This window comes from Coptis chinensis, chromosome 8 (genome assembly GCF_015680905.1).
Source record: "Coptis chinensis isolate HL-2020 chromosome 8, ASM1568090v1, whole genome shotgun sequence".
Classification (NCBI taxonomy): domain Eukaryota; kingdom Viridiplantae; phylum Streptophyta; class Magnoliopsida; order Ranunculales; family Ranunculaceae; genus Coptis; species Coptis chinensis.
Genome location: NC_141463.1, coordinates 36,409,855 through 36,422,502, shown reverse-complemented (window position 1 = coordinate 36,422,502; position 12,648 = coordinate 36,409,855). Strand labels below are relative to the sequence as shown.

At 37.0% G+C, this 12,648-nt stretch overlaps 1 long non-coding RNA gene across 1 annotated transcript; it reads left to right on the top strand.

Moving 5' to 3' along the window:
- Positions 1–9,183: 9,183 nt before the first annotated feature.
- On the top strand, positions 9,184–11,368 carry LOC147481332 (uncharacterized). The gene is made up of 2 exons (XR_015206383.1): positions 9,184–10,914; positions 10,985–11,368. It is a non-coding gene; the product is annotated as an uncharacterized LOC147481332 (long non-coding RNA).
- The last annotated feature ends 1,280 nt before the right edge of the window (positions 11,369–12,648 follow it).

The window sequence follows — 12,648 nt, the reverse complement described above, 5'->3', positions numbered from 1 at the left end:
TTTTGCATAATTTGCCAAAGACAGTAACGATGACGAGTATTAGGGAACATTTTGGCAATAGCTGCAGTCATCACTCTATCCTAGTCAGTGATGATTGCCATTGGCACACGACCACCCATGGCTGCAAGCCAGACCTAAAACAGCCATATGAATGTATCTTCTGTCTCATCAAGTAACAATGTGCAACCAAACTGAATCGACTGCATATGATGATTGACTCCAGTAAAAGGGGCAAAAGGCATAGATTATGCATTGGTATGATATGTGGTATCAAAAGATACAACATCCCCGAAATACTCATACTGCACTCGAGACCTCCCATCAACCCAGAAAAAATTTGTTGCAATCCCATTTTGATCTAGATCAATGGCGTAGTAGAACTGGGGATTCTCGACACTCTTCTACATAAAATAGTTAAAGCACGGCAGTTGCATCACCTTCTTTAGGCATTTTTCTGGTCGAACCGTAATGATGGTTCCAGCAATCCCTCTTTGTAAACCCAAGTTCTTCCCCATTAAAAACAGCTACAACTTTGCCGACTGGTAAACCATTTTCACCAAAAATTTAAGTCAACCTCTTCGCCGCTTCAGGCATATTTTTGTTTGATCTCATGCAATTTCTCTTTATTGGACTAACCAAACCGTGGCTATGGTCATTTTCAGCGCAACTTACATAGTATATATCATCGTGTTTTCTTTTCGTAACACGCATTCTAGCGAGGCAACTAAACCTGATAGTGCTAGTATTTCTAGAAACACCCACTTCTCCCACTTCTCTCTTGTTATGGAGCCCTTCACGAGAGGAAACCATTAAATAGCCCGTAGCCAAATCCACACCGCTTTTTTTTCCGATCCGTCGGCCGAACACGAGTCTCAAATCCCTCTTGTTAACCATACTATTTGTAGTAAGTCTTTGCATCGTCAACACTACTAAAAACCATACCTACAAACGGAGCAACTAGTTTATGCATTTCTCTATTCGGGGATTTATTGGAAGAAGTCCCAACAACTACGTCTTCTTTTATACCAATAGCTATATTTTCTGACATTGACTCCATTATACACGTATTTCGGTTTGATTAAATTATTTAATCAAAATATTCAAATGTAAAATCAATTATTCACAAAGCTCTATTAAAGTTTATTTTGGGTTTGATTTCAGTAGTGGAGGAGAGAGTGAGAGCGCGCAAGAAGGTAAGAGTTTGTTTTGGGTTCGATTTGATTTTGATTTTTGATAGTTAAAATAGAAATTTTCGGTTTTTGAAGAGAGAGAAGATAAGGGTTTTGATCGCAAAATAGCAATGAAAATTGGGAGAGAAAGAAAGTAATTTATCGAAATACCCCTGCTCTATTTAGTTAAGGCAATATTTGGGCCTTTGATTTCTAATTTAGATTGGGTGATCCAACGATGAGTTTTGGTTGTAAGTTTGTTGTTAGATTTTCGGCTGTCAGCCTATCCGACCCGATATATATATATTTGATTCCAATGTCTTATTTGTTATCAGATTAAACCTACAAATGTTGTATTACCTCTTCCCAATAATAGAAAACCTAGAAGACCAAACAAACAAAAAATAAGAGGAAAAGATGAAGAAAAATCAAGTGGCAAAAGGAAGTGCAGGAGATGTGGTCAGGTACGACATAACACAAGGACTTGTAAGAAAGAAGTAGGGGAAACAAGCTCAGCACCACCAAGTCAGCAAAGAGCAAGTGGTTCAAGTTCAAATAACATAAGTAACCATTTTGTCTTATTTTGACTATTTGTTTTTTGTTTGTATTCAATTATGTTGCGTTTTGATTAGAGCACATCACATAACATTCTAATAAAAGTGCTTTTTTGTAAAATTAGGATTTTCCTTGTTATTCTCTTTTAGTTCTATCAATTTAATTCTCTGTAATTCATAGATTCTAAGGATCATGAGCTAAAACCCTCACTAGTGGAGGGTTAATGAAGCTCATGTGAAAATCAAACTCCGGTTGAGGAGACCTGGATCATTGCTTAGGAACTTAGGTTGTATTTAACATCCTATCACAAAATGACAGTGATCGTCCAAGATTGGAGCCTAGAGCCTGGAGCTCCAGATAAGGTCGCATGCGCGACCCAGATGACACAGGAGCTAGTCACGCGCGACCCTTTGGTGCATCCTGGTTTTGAAATTTGAGCGGCTAGTGTAGAAGAGAACAAGGGATTGAAAAGGTATTTCAGAGATGAAATATCAGTTTAATCTCTTATGCTAGCAAGATGGGCTTAGAGATAGATTCGTGTTGTAGGTGTGATAAACACCCAAAACTATAATATAAAACCCTGTAGAGACATAGCATTTTGCTTAATTATGTGTTTAATAATCATAAATTAATTATATTTTCATACTTCTACAGGTTTTCGCGATGAACGTAAAAAAGATGATAAAACCAATATTGAAGCATGGAATAGTGTGTGTATGCGAATTATTCCGATTTAGCCCACGTGAAGCTCAATGAAGCCCGACTAAAGCCCGGGGACTCAAACAGGATAGTTCTAGGTCAGAACAGGATCAACGTGCCGTAAAGTATCAAACTTCTGGAGCCCATATCTTATGAACCTGTACTACAAATAAGGCAAGTGAACCACCAAAACGATCAGTGCGACAAACTCTATCTTATGCCAAATTTTGCGAAAATCAACTTTCAAACCTGCCGGACAGAGCACGTGGACCCACTATGCGGACTAGCAGAATTTGGTGATCAAGCTCACTCGTCAAGCTTCTGCACAAGTCAAGCTGCATTGAAACTATGAAAGATTTTTGTACACTTTGGCATAAAAGTCTTGATAGGTGGCACAAAATTAATTGGAATAAAAAAGTCTTGATAGGTGGCACAGAATTAATTAGAAATCAAAAAAAGTCTTGATTAATTAGGTGGCAAACAAGTTTTGACTAATTATTTGGAACAAAAGTCTTGATTGGAATTGAAAGGAGGTAGCTGAGTTCACGTGGAGCAAGGAGAAAGGAAGCAATCTCTTGCTTTAAAAGGGAGTCTTCATTGGCATGACACAACTTTTGACTCCTTCAATAGTTTTAGTTTTCATTTTGCTTTGAAGTTAGAAAGTTTACATTTTCTAGTTCTAAGTTGTAATTAAACCTTGTACTAGTTTTCACATAACATTCTAATAAAAATACTATCTTATAAAATTAGGATTTTCCTTGTTATTATATTTTAGTTCTATCAATTTAATTCTCTGTAATTCATAGATTCTAAGGATCATGAGCTAAAACCCTCCCTGGTGGAGGGTTAATGAAGCTCATCTGAAAATCAAACTCCGGTTGAGGAGACCTGGATCATTGCTTAGGAATTTAGGTTGTATTTAATATCTTGTTACAAAATGACAGTGATCGTCTAAGATTGGAGCCTAGAACTCTAAATAAGGTTGCGTGCGCGACCAGATAACGTTGGAGATAGTCACGCACGCGACCCTTTGGTACATCCAAGTTCTGAAATTTGAGCGGCTAGTGTAGAATAGAATAAGAGATTGAAAAGGTATTCCTGGGATGAAATATCAGTTCAATCTTTCATGCTAGCAAGATGGGCTTAGAGATAGGTTCTAGTTATTAGGGATCGACGTCTTAACTCATTTTGGGTTTGTCTATGAACCCAAAATAGGTTAGAGACAGCATGATGCAGTCTTCTTAATTATGGAAATAGTTTAACATGAGATTTAACTCTCCACCCTTCTTTCTCTATATCTCTTTTGTATTAAGAAAATTAGTTTTTGTAAGTTTTAATAACTCGGACTTCAAGCAACATAGTATAGTAGTTCAAATAACCACCATTAAAATCCTTATCACGAGTTTCCTAGTGTAGTAATTCCAGTGATGAAACTCGAAAGTTCTAGACTTTAGGAGTGGAACGAAACCCTTGCTCGAAGTGTATAAACAACGTGCACGTGAGTAAGGCATTTGAATGAATCGCGTTTGAGCATGTATATGATTTAAACAACGTATACACACAAAAGACCGAACATTAAATGGTGTCGCTGCCGGGGAAATGATGAATGCATTCTAAGTTGTAATTAAACAACGTATACTTAACTTTTGATTCCTTAATTATTTTAGTTTTCATTTTGCTCCGGAGTTAGAATGTTTACATTTTCTAGTTCTAAGTTGTAATTAAACCTTGTACTAGTTTTCACAAAGCATTCTAATAAAAATATTTTCTTGTAAAATTAGGATTTCCCTTATTATTCTCTTTTAGTTCTATCAATTTAATTCTCTATAATTCATAGATTCTAAGGATCATGAGCTAAAACCCTTTCCTGGTGGAGGGTTAATGAAGCTCATGTGAAGATCAAACTCCAATTGAGGAGACCTGGATCATTGCTTAGGAACTTAGGTTGTCTTTAACATCTTGTCACAAAATGACAATGATCGTCCAAGATTATAGCCTAGAGCTCTAGATAAGGTCGCGTGCGTGACCCAGATGACACTAGAGCTAGTCGCGTGCGTGACCCTTTGGTGCGTCCGGGTTCTAACATTTAAGTGACTGGTGCATAATAGAACTAGAGATTGAAAAGGTATTTCAGAGAGAAATATCAATTCAATCTCTCATGCTAGCAAGATGGGCTTAGAGATAGATTCGTGTTGTTAGTGATCGACATCTTAACTTGTTTTGGGTTTGTCTATGAACTCAAAATAGGTTAGAAATATAATGATACAGTCTTCTTAATTATGGAAATAGTTTAACATAAGTAGATTTAAATTTCCACCCTTCTTTCTCTCTATCTCTTTTGTATTAAGAAAATCAATTTTTGTAAGTTTTAATAACTCGAACTTCAAGCAACATAGTATAGTAGTTCAAATAACCACCATTAAAATCCTTATCACGAGTTTCCTAGTGTAGTAATTCCAGTGAAGAAACTCGAAAGTTCTAGACTTTAGGAGTGGAACGAAACCCTTGCTCGAAGTGTATAAACAACGTGCACGTGAATAAGGTATTTGAATGAATCACGTTTGAGCATGTATATGATTTAAACAACGTATACACACAAAAGACCGAACATTAAATGGTGTCGCTACCGGGGAAATGATGAATGCATTCTAAGTTATATTTAAACAACATATACTTAACTTTTGATACCTTAATTAGTTTTAGTTTTAATTTTGCTCCGGAGCTAGAAAGTTTACATTTTCTAGTTCTAAGTTGTAATTAAACCTTGTACTAGTTTTCACAAAGCATTCTAATGGATAGTGGGGAAGAGTTCGGTTGTGCTAGTGGCTATTGCGATTGGTCCTGCTTTTAAGGGTTTCTTGAAATGGCATCTCCAGTCACCAAAGTGCCAAGATATTGATACTCTGGCTCATTTATGGGAGATTTTCATTGTGGCCGTGAATAAGTTGTACAAGTTCAAGCTAGACACGAAAGCAGTCATTAGTAAATACTTTTACAATCTGGTTGTGGAAATAGATTTGTTGAGGTCTTGGGGTTTTGATGTCAATTTTATGGCTAAATATCTTTGGGAAATAGTATGTAATTATGAAAAAGTTTTGGACATGTACACTTATTGTATTGAAAAGAACATTCGGAGCATAAATGTACTTTCTAGAAAGTTTTTTGTTAGTTTTGTGAAGATTGAAATTAAGCACAAGTTTATGACAATACAGAAGTTGTGATGGGTACAAATTCTAACATATAGTCTGTTAGGTAAATATCATGTTGGTGGACTTGGAAAAGAAATCGATCCTGTTAGAGTTGAGTTATTTTGTGCGGCCAGAAATATCAAAATGGCTATAACAGTGATGTTTTTTTGCTCTCCCTCTTTCATTTCAGCGTTTAGCTTTCTAAGTGGGTTTGATACTCTAGAAGAATTTTCTTTGTTTGCACCCTGTCCAGAGGTTACACCACAACCATATCCCCCACCACCTCGTGCTGGATTGATGGTAATTTTTATGTCTTTGTCACTTTACAGTGTCAGGGGGGTTCTATATAATGTTTTGTTGTAATTTGATTATAGTTGGTATTAATTAGTCATATTGTTTGTTGTTACTTCGTTACAGTTGATGAAACGAAAACACTCTAACATGGATTCAGAGATGAGCATTTCGAAAGAGATAGAATTTGATGCTTTTTTGCTTACAAAAAGACAAAGACTAGAAATCGTCCAAGGCGTATGGTATCCTGGAATGCCAAAGAAGCCCTCCATAATTTATACTATCCCTTGTAGAAGAGTGGAATTGGAAAACTATTAGTGGTGGATTGAAGTTTTGGTACCGTGGTAGCCTAACCTACATGTTATTGTGTATATTTGTTTGTATCGTGGATGCATTATTCGATGCCCCAGTTGGTTATTGTAAGTGATGTGAATGTGTAGTTTTGTGATGTGTAAAGAGGGGGCTATGATGATGTAACCCATTTGCTAGTATTTTGAGCCCATATGTGTTGTTGCAATATATTTTGAAGCACACTTATAGTGTCTTGTGAAGCTTATATAGTAAATAACATAGGTAACCATTTTGTCTTATTTTGACTATTTGTTTTTTGTTTGTATTCAATTATGCTACATTTTGACTAGAGCACATTGACTGAAGCACATACATTGGCTTTTGTTTGCATTCAATAATGCTGCAACTTCCAAGTACAATTTTGTTTGTATTATAAATATTTTCAACTCAATTATTAAATATTTAGACTGTGATTTAAGTCATGCTTTAATTTCTTATCTGCATGTTTTTGTTATAAAATCAACACATCTCTACACTCATCTCCCACACAGCAGACATATCTCTGCACTCATCTCTTCTCTACACTTATTTTTTCTGTCAAATGGGGAGGGGTATCAGATATCCTAGACGTATATGGAGTTTAGTGTGAAAGCTATATAATAATTTTACTAAAAAAGAGAGGGAGGTTGTCATGGCCTATTTTGATCAACATAATAATGCAAGTTTTGATGAATGTATAGAATATTTGCAAGAATGGAGGTATCTTACAAGAAGGGGTGTTGGAGATTTTTCAACTCATGCTGGGGAGGGAAGTGATGATTTCATTATGGACTTAACTAGGGAGGTTTTTGACAATTCAATTGAAGCACAAAATAGGGAGGGAAGTAACATTTCAACTTAAGCATAAACTAGAGAGGTAGTGCAAGCACTAATGTGTGCTGAGAGCTTTAAAGCTTTGTAGATTTCTCTGAAGAATAAGACGAAGGATAAGAGAAAGAAAAATAAGAATATATAAGAAAGCTTATGGTGTAATGTGTTCTATTTGGTCTTGGGTGATGTCTTTGTTAAGGGTTTATGCTCTGTGTTTGTCTTTGTTTAGGGTCTTCCTTCTGTGTGATGTTGGAGTCCATGTCTTTGTCTATCAATAAAAATGTCAGCTTTATTATATAAATGTTTCAACTTACTTGTTTATAAATTTTTATATTTGCTTTGCTTTGTCTTACTATTATATATTTGCTCTACCAAAGAAATGGAGCAAAAGAACCATGGTTAGCAGCAAGGGCATCAACCTCAGCAGCAGCAGAACCATGCTCCACAACAACAGAACCATGCTCCACAACAACAGAACAATGCTCAGCAACAAGGTCTAAACAATGTGAATGATGCAGAGCAACACCAAGTGCCACAAGCTAGAAGAGGAGGAAGAGCAATAGGAGGACGCACGCCAAGAGGAGGAAGGAACAACAGTGGGTTTCAATATTGGCTTGGAATTGGTGCTAATGATGGTGTTGATACACCAAGTACCCCAACAAATTCAACAGGTGCACCTTACTTAAGTCATTCTTTAACTCATACCTAGTGAATACATTGGTATTTTTTTTTTGTTATTTTGTGGATAGTCATGTTTTTTGGGGAGCCATTTTCGATGACAGTGCTATGGTTTAGGAGTGCTAGTTTTTGAATTTGTTGTGGTTATGTATTGACATTATGTAGTGACAGTGTTAATATAGTTGTTATGACAGCTGCTATGTAATTCATTTTATTCTACTTACCAAATTATTATTTCTTCATACAATACTTGATAAAAATAGCACATCTCACACACCTGTCACATATAGAACAACAATTTCTCTCATCTCACACTCTTCTCACTATTCTCACCACTCTTCTCACATATAGTTGAAAGATGGCAACCCTTGCATAAGCCACAACCTTCACAGACTGGGAATTCTTCCTTGCATAGATTACATACTTGGTTGTCTACTTTTTTTGTCAAAGTATAACCAAGTCACAGCGCCACAACCTTCCCTAGAACACTTGAGGTACTTGGATTGTAAAGTACATTCTTTTATATGACCTAGTACGACTCTCATAAATCCACAACACCAAGCATGAGGGCAGTGAATACCAATATATTGACATCCTGAAGCATAGTGACCATTTTCATAGCACAATTGGCAAACCTGCAATAGAATATACAAACACCAGATCATTTAAATTAAAGGTTTAGTCCCACTGTACTTACTTTTGTTTCAGACTTGGTCCTTCTAAATAATGTTTAATTAGGTTTTGGTCCTTCCGCCATTGCAAACAAAATCAAACTTAAACCATTTACTTCGGCGCAGCAACAACTACAAGATGACCACTTCTACCCATTATACTCTTTCTTTATCTTCTTTCTTTCAATTTTCAATTTTGTATAGCCAATAACAACACCCAATATTTATAGGGTAAGTACCAATTAATTTGACCGTTGGGGTTTTGAAGTACCAATAGTACCAACGGATATATTACACTAACCGTTGATTTGAAGTGTGGAGATCTTGTCACGTGTCCTGAATAAGGTCAACTCGACTAACATTTGAATGTTGACCCATGTGCCTCACACACACAAGGGTATGATGGGTATTCAGAAAATACCAACAACCTACAGACAGTCAACTTGGTGGACAACGGTCAAGACGACTTAGGAGGACCAAAAGCTAATAAGCCGATTAGTGCGGACCAAACCCCAAATACTAATTATTTAGGAGGACCAAAACCTAAAAGACCCTTTACTTTGGCAGCAATGTAACTTCTTATCCTTGATTCGTGACTCACATGCAGCTTGAAAACATATGTGGTAAGCCTAAATTGCATAAAATGTCCAGTTTCCTATTTTGCTCAGTTATAAATTAGGCTTATTTTGAAGTCGATGCTTTCAAATTTCTTGCAGACCACAAGCTCATCATCCATGAGTGTAAATTAGAACCCCCAGATATGTGGTACTCCATTTGCTCTACTGCATTCGTTGGGACCTATATTATGTCAACTGAAGTTTCATGTTTTTTATCTCTTTTGTTTTGTGAATTTTCAATTAAAATCATCACTAGAAATAATGCATGGGGTCTCTTGTTCTCTTGAATGTGATTGTTAATCACAATATCAAGTGTTCTTTGTTTTGTATGACATTCAGGCAAACCTAATTAATACTTGCATATTCCACGCACCTTCCATATGTGATGAGCACATTGACATTAGCATTTTCAGGCAACTGAAATAGCTTCCTAGCTTCTCTTAGCCTTCTTATACAAAACCCACCCTCCTCATATGGTTTGCAGACCTTGTCACATGTAAATGTAGTCTTCTTGGTTTCAGTAGAACTGCCAGTCCCTAGGAAATTTCTCATAAGAGTTTCCCATTCCTTTATTGAGCTGGTAGGCCATCTGTGTATGCCCATGTTGTAAACAGGTATGCTATTAAGCACCGATCAACTTGATGAGTATGCTTCTACTATACCTTGCAGAGATAACAACTTACACCTATAGCTACTAATTCTACCTTTAATTTGATCTTGTCCACTAGGCTAGCAACATGAGCTCTAGTTACCCTACCTTGGACTAGTGGAAACCCCAAGTACATGTCTAGAAGAGTTCCAGTCTGAATGCCCAGTATCTCTTTCACTCTCTGCATTTTGATGTTGTTGAAGTAGCAAAAAAATATTATGCTTTTCTGTTTGTTCATGACCTGACCAAAAGAAATTTGGTAAGCCTCAAGAAGTTTAGCAACATTTTCTAGGCTCCTTAAGCCACCTTTTAGAAAGATGAAGATATCATCCGCAAAAAAGAGGTACGTAGGCTGTCGGGGTTTTTTCCTCCAGGTTACGTAGGTAGCCCAGAAGTTACTTTAGTGCAGCACCAAAAAAAAACAACAACAAATCTTTTTGTTTGTTTTGTACTGATGAGAACGCTAGCTAGCCATGTTTGTTACAATGTTGACATGTAGTGAAAAAAGAATAGAAAGTTTCGTTTTGTGAATATCGTGTATGAAAAAGGATGAATTCAATCTTGATATCATGTTGTTGTTGTTGTTGTTGTTTTCTTATATATTTTTTCCTGTATGTGCTTGATTTCTAAATTCTTAGTTTGGTCGGATCTGTTACCTTGTCGATATTAGTTTAATGCAGCCTTGGGGAAAAATATAATTAGAAACAACGTTGTGCTTGATACTTGGGTGAATTGGTTTTATATCTGTTCATGATCATGGGCGAAATCACACACAGGAATTACAGAGTGCTTGCGGTAAGGTCTTGCGTATCCCATATGGGCAGAATGCTTTGGGCATGAACCAAGCTGGGGCCCCATACTGTCTCAGCAAATTTACCCCAAGAAAGGCTACGTTTTATTACCAAAATATTGGTATGTGTTGCTTTAAATGGAAGTAGGCAGTATTATTGCAGAATATAATATTCTCAGTGGTTGAAAAGGGTTCAAGTTTCCGCTCATTTGGTGTTCTGCCATGTGTTGATGCGAGATTATTTTCATCTCTTCAATCTGTACCATGGACCAAAGAGATGAAAACTTAATTGGCGAATAAGTATGTAATATGTTAGTGTTACTTCCCTCATAAGCAATTAGAAAGCAGAGAGATTATCTTTAGTTGCATTATGGTGTACTCAACCAAATCCGTTTCAGTTTCATGACCCCTCACCTCCCAAAATTCTCTCCGGCCTTTATTGAAGAGTATGTACTCACTGTGAGATGTCTCTTTTGTTTTGTGTTTGATTGGGCAATTTAACCCTTCAATTTTCAGGTTGCCTGAGGAAAGCTCTCCCTGGAAGAATCTGGCTTGAGTTCTGTGTCAAGATCACCTTCTAATCGTAATTCTATTGATCTGAAACGAGAAGCGTCAAAATTGATTCGAGAAACACCCATTTAGAGCCAAATGTATCATTGGAAAAAAAAAATGCAACGACCATTCTTCACCTGAAAGCAGCATGGTTGGTTGTTCCACAAGAACTGAAGGTTATGGAGCACTCCCAAAATTTTCTCTTGCAATTACTGAAGTGTACGTATTACTTGCTATAAGATTATATACATGTTTTTTTTTGAAGCGTTGGATATGATGCTCCAGTTGGTTTTTGCTCCATTGAGCGTGAACTACCAATGCTTGTGAGAAAAATCTTGTTCAATTGTTCAGGTGTATTTTTGTGTCAATTGAGCAAATCATTAAAAAACACAGAACTAAGTTCCATGAAATGAAGGTTCTCATCACTCAAACGTTCAAAATCATAGTGTAGGATGCTCAAGTTTGTTGTGGCTTAACTAAGTTTGAGCATTAAAAATCGGTGAAATAATTCCAAAGTATATGTAGTGTATTGGGAAAGAAGGATCAAGGACTAGGAGAAGACTTAATGAAGGGTATAAAGCCCATAAGAAATAGGGTTTGAGGATGAGGGGTCGAGGAAAAAGGAGGCTAAGCCACAAGAAAGAAAGAGAAGAAAAGAGAGGAGAGAAAAGGAAAAACTACCGTGCGACTTGATTCCTCGGTAAGGGGGTACGTAGGTAAGAATGGAAGGGACGATCGGCTCGGCGGATCGCGGAAATTCACTTCTTTTCAACAAGAGATCCTTCAAAAGTGTGTTTTCTGCGATTATCAAGATGTTTGACGAAATAGTTGTGAGAGCGTGTTTACAAGTTGATTAGTTACTTTCAATCGTTATCACGGAGTAACAAAAGGTGTTCGAGCATATGTTTAAAAGGCCTTGGTCATGGATAGCCAATCATTTTTGTAGGAACCATTATGGTTTCGCCGAATGATTTACTACGAACCGCAAAACACCCTCGCGCAGCGGAATAAAGGGTGTCACGGTTTGGTTAGAAATTTACCTTTAGAATCGGCTTCTTGATATCTCTGAGAATCCAAGCTTTATGAAATCAACAACCTCTTGATCTTCTGTTGTATTCCTATGCACAGAGTGAACGTTGTGTGGGCAACGATCTTCCAACCTCGTTTTCTCTCTTGGCCTCTCTCTCTCTCTCTCACAACCTTATAACCGAATTTTGGATCTGTTTTTGCTTGAGTAAAATCTTGATAGCTAAGTGTAGAAAACGGCCAGAGAATGGAGGTTTCTATTTATAGGCTACAACAGAGACCATGAGGAGAAATTAGGGTTGGGCTTCCTGACGGGCTTGGGCTTCTCATGTTAAGCCCGAACAACACCTACGGCCAAGTCCGTCAACAAATGGCTTATTCCACTAAAGGCTATTGTTGCACTACCGCCCTAATCCTAAATTACGTGTTAGCGTTTATGGGCTCCATATTATATGCTCGTTGATCTCCTCGTGTTTAAGATATTGAATGTCCGTTGATTAAGTCAAGTTACTGACAACTACATTAATCAACTTCTTATGTCCTTGAGTAGTACCACTCAACCTCATTGTCATGTCGGATCAAATCCACCTGCAGGGTTTACA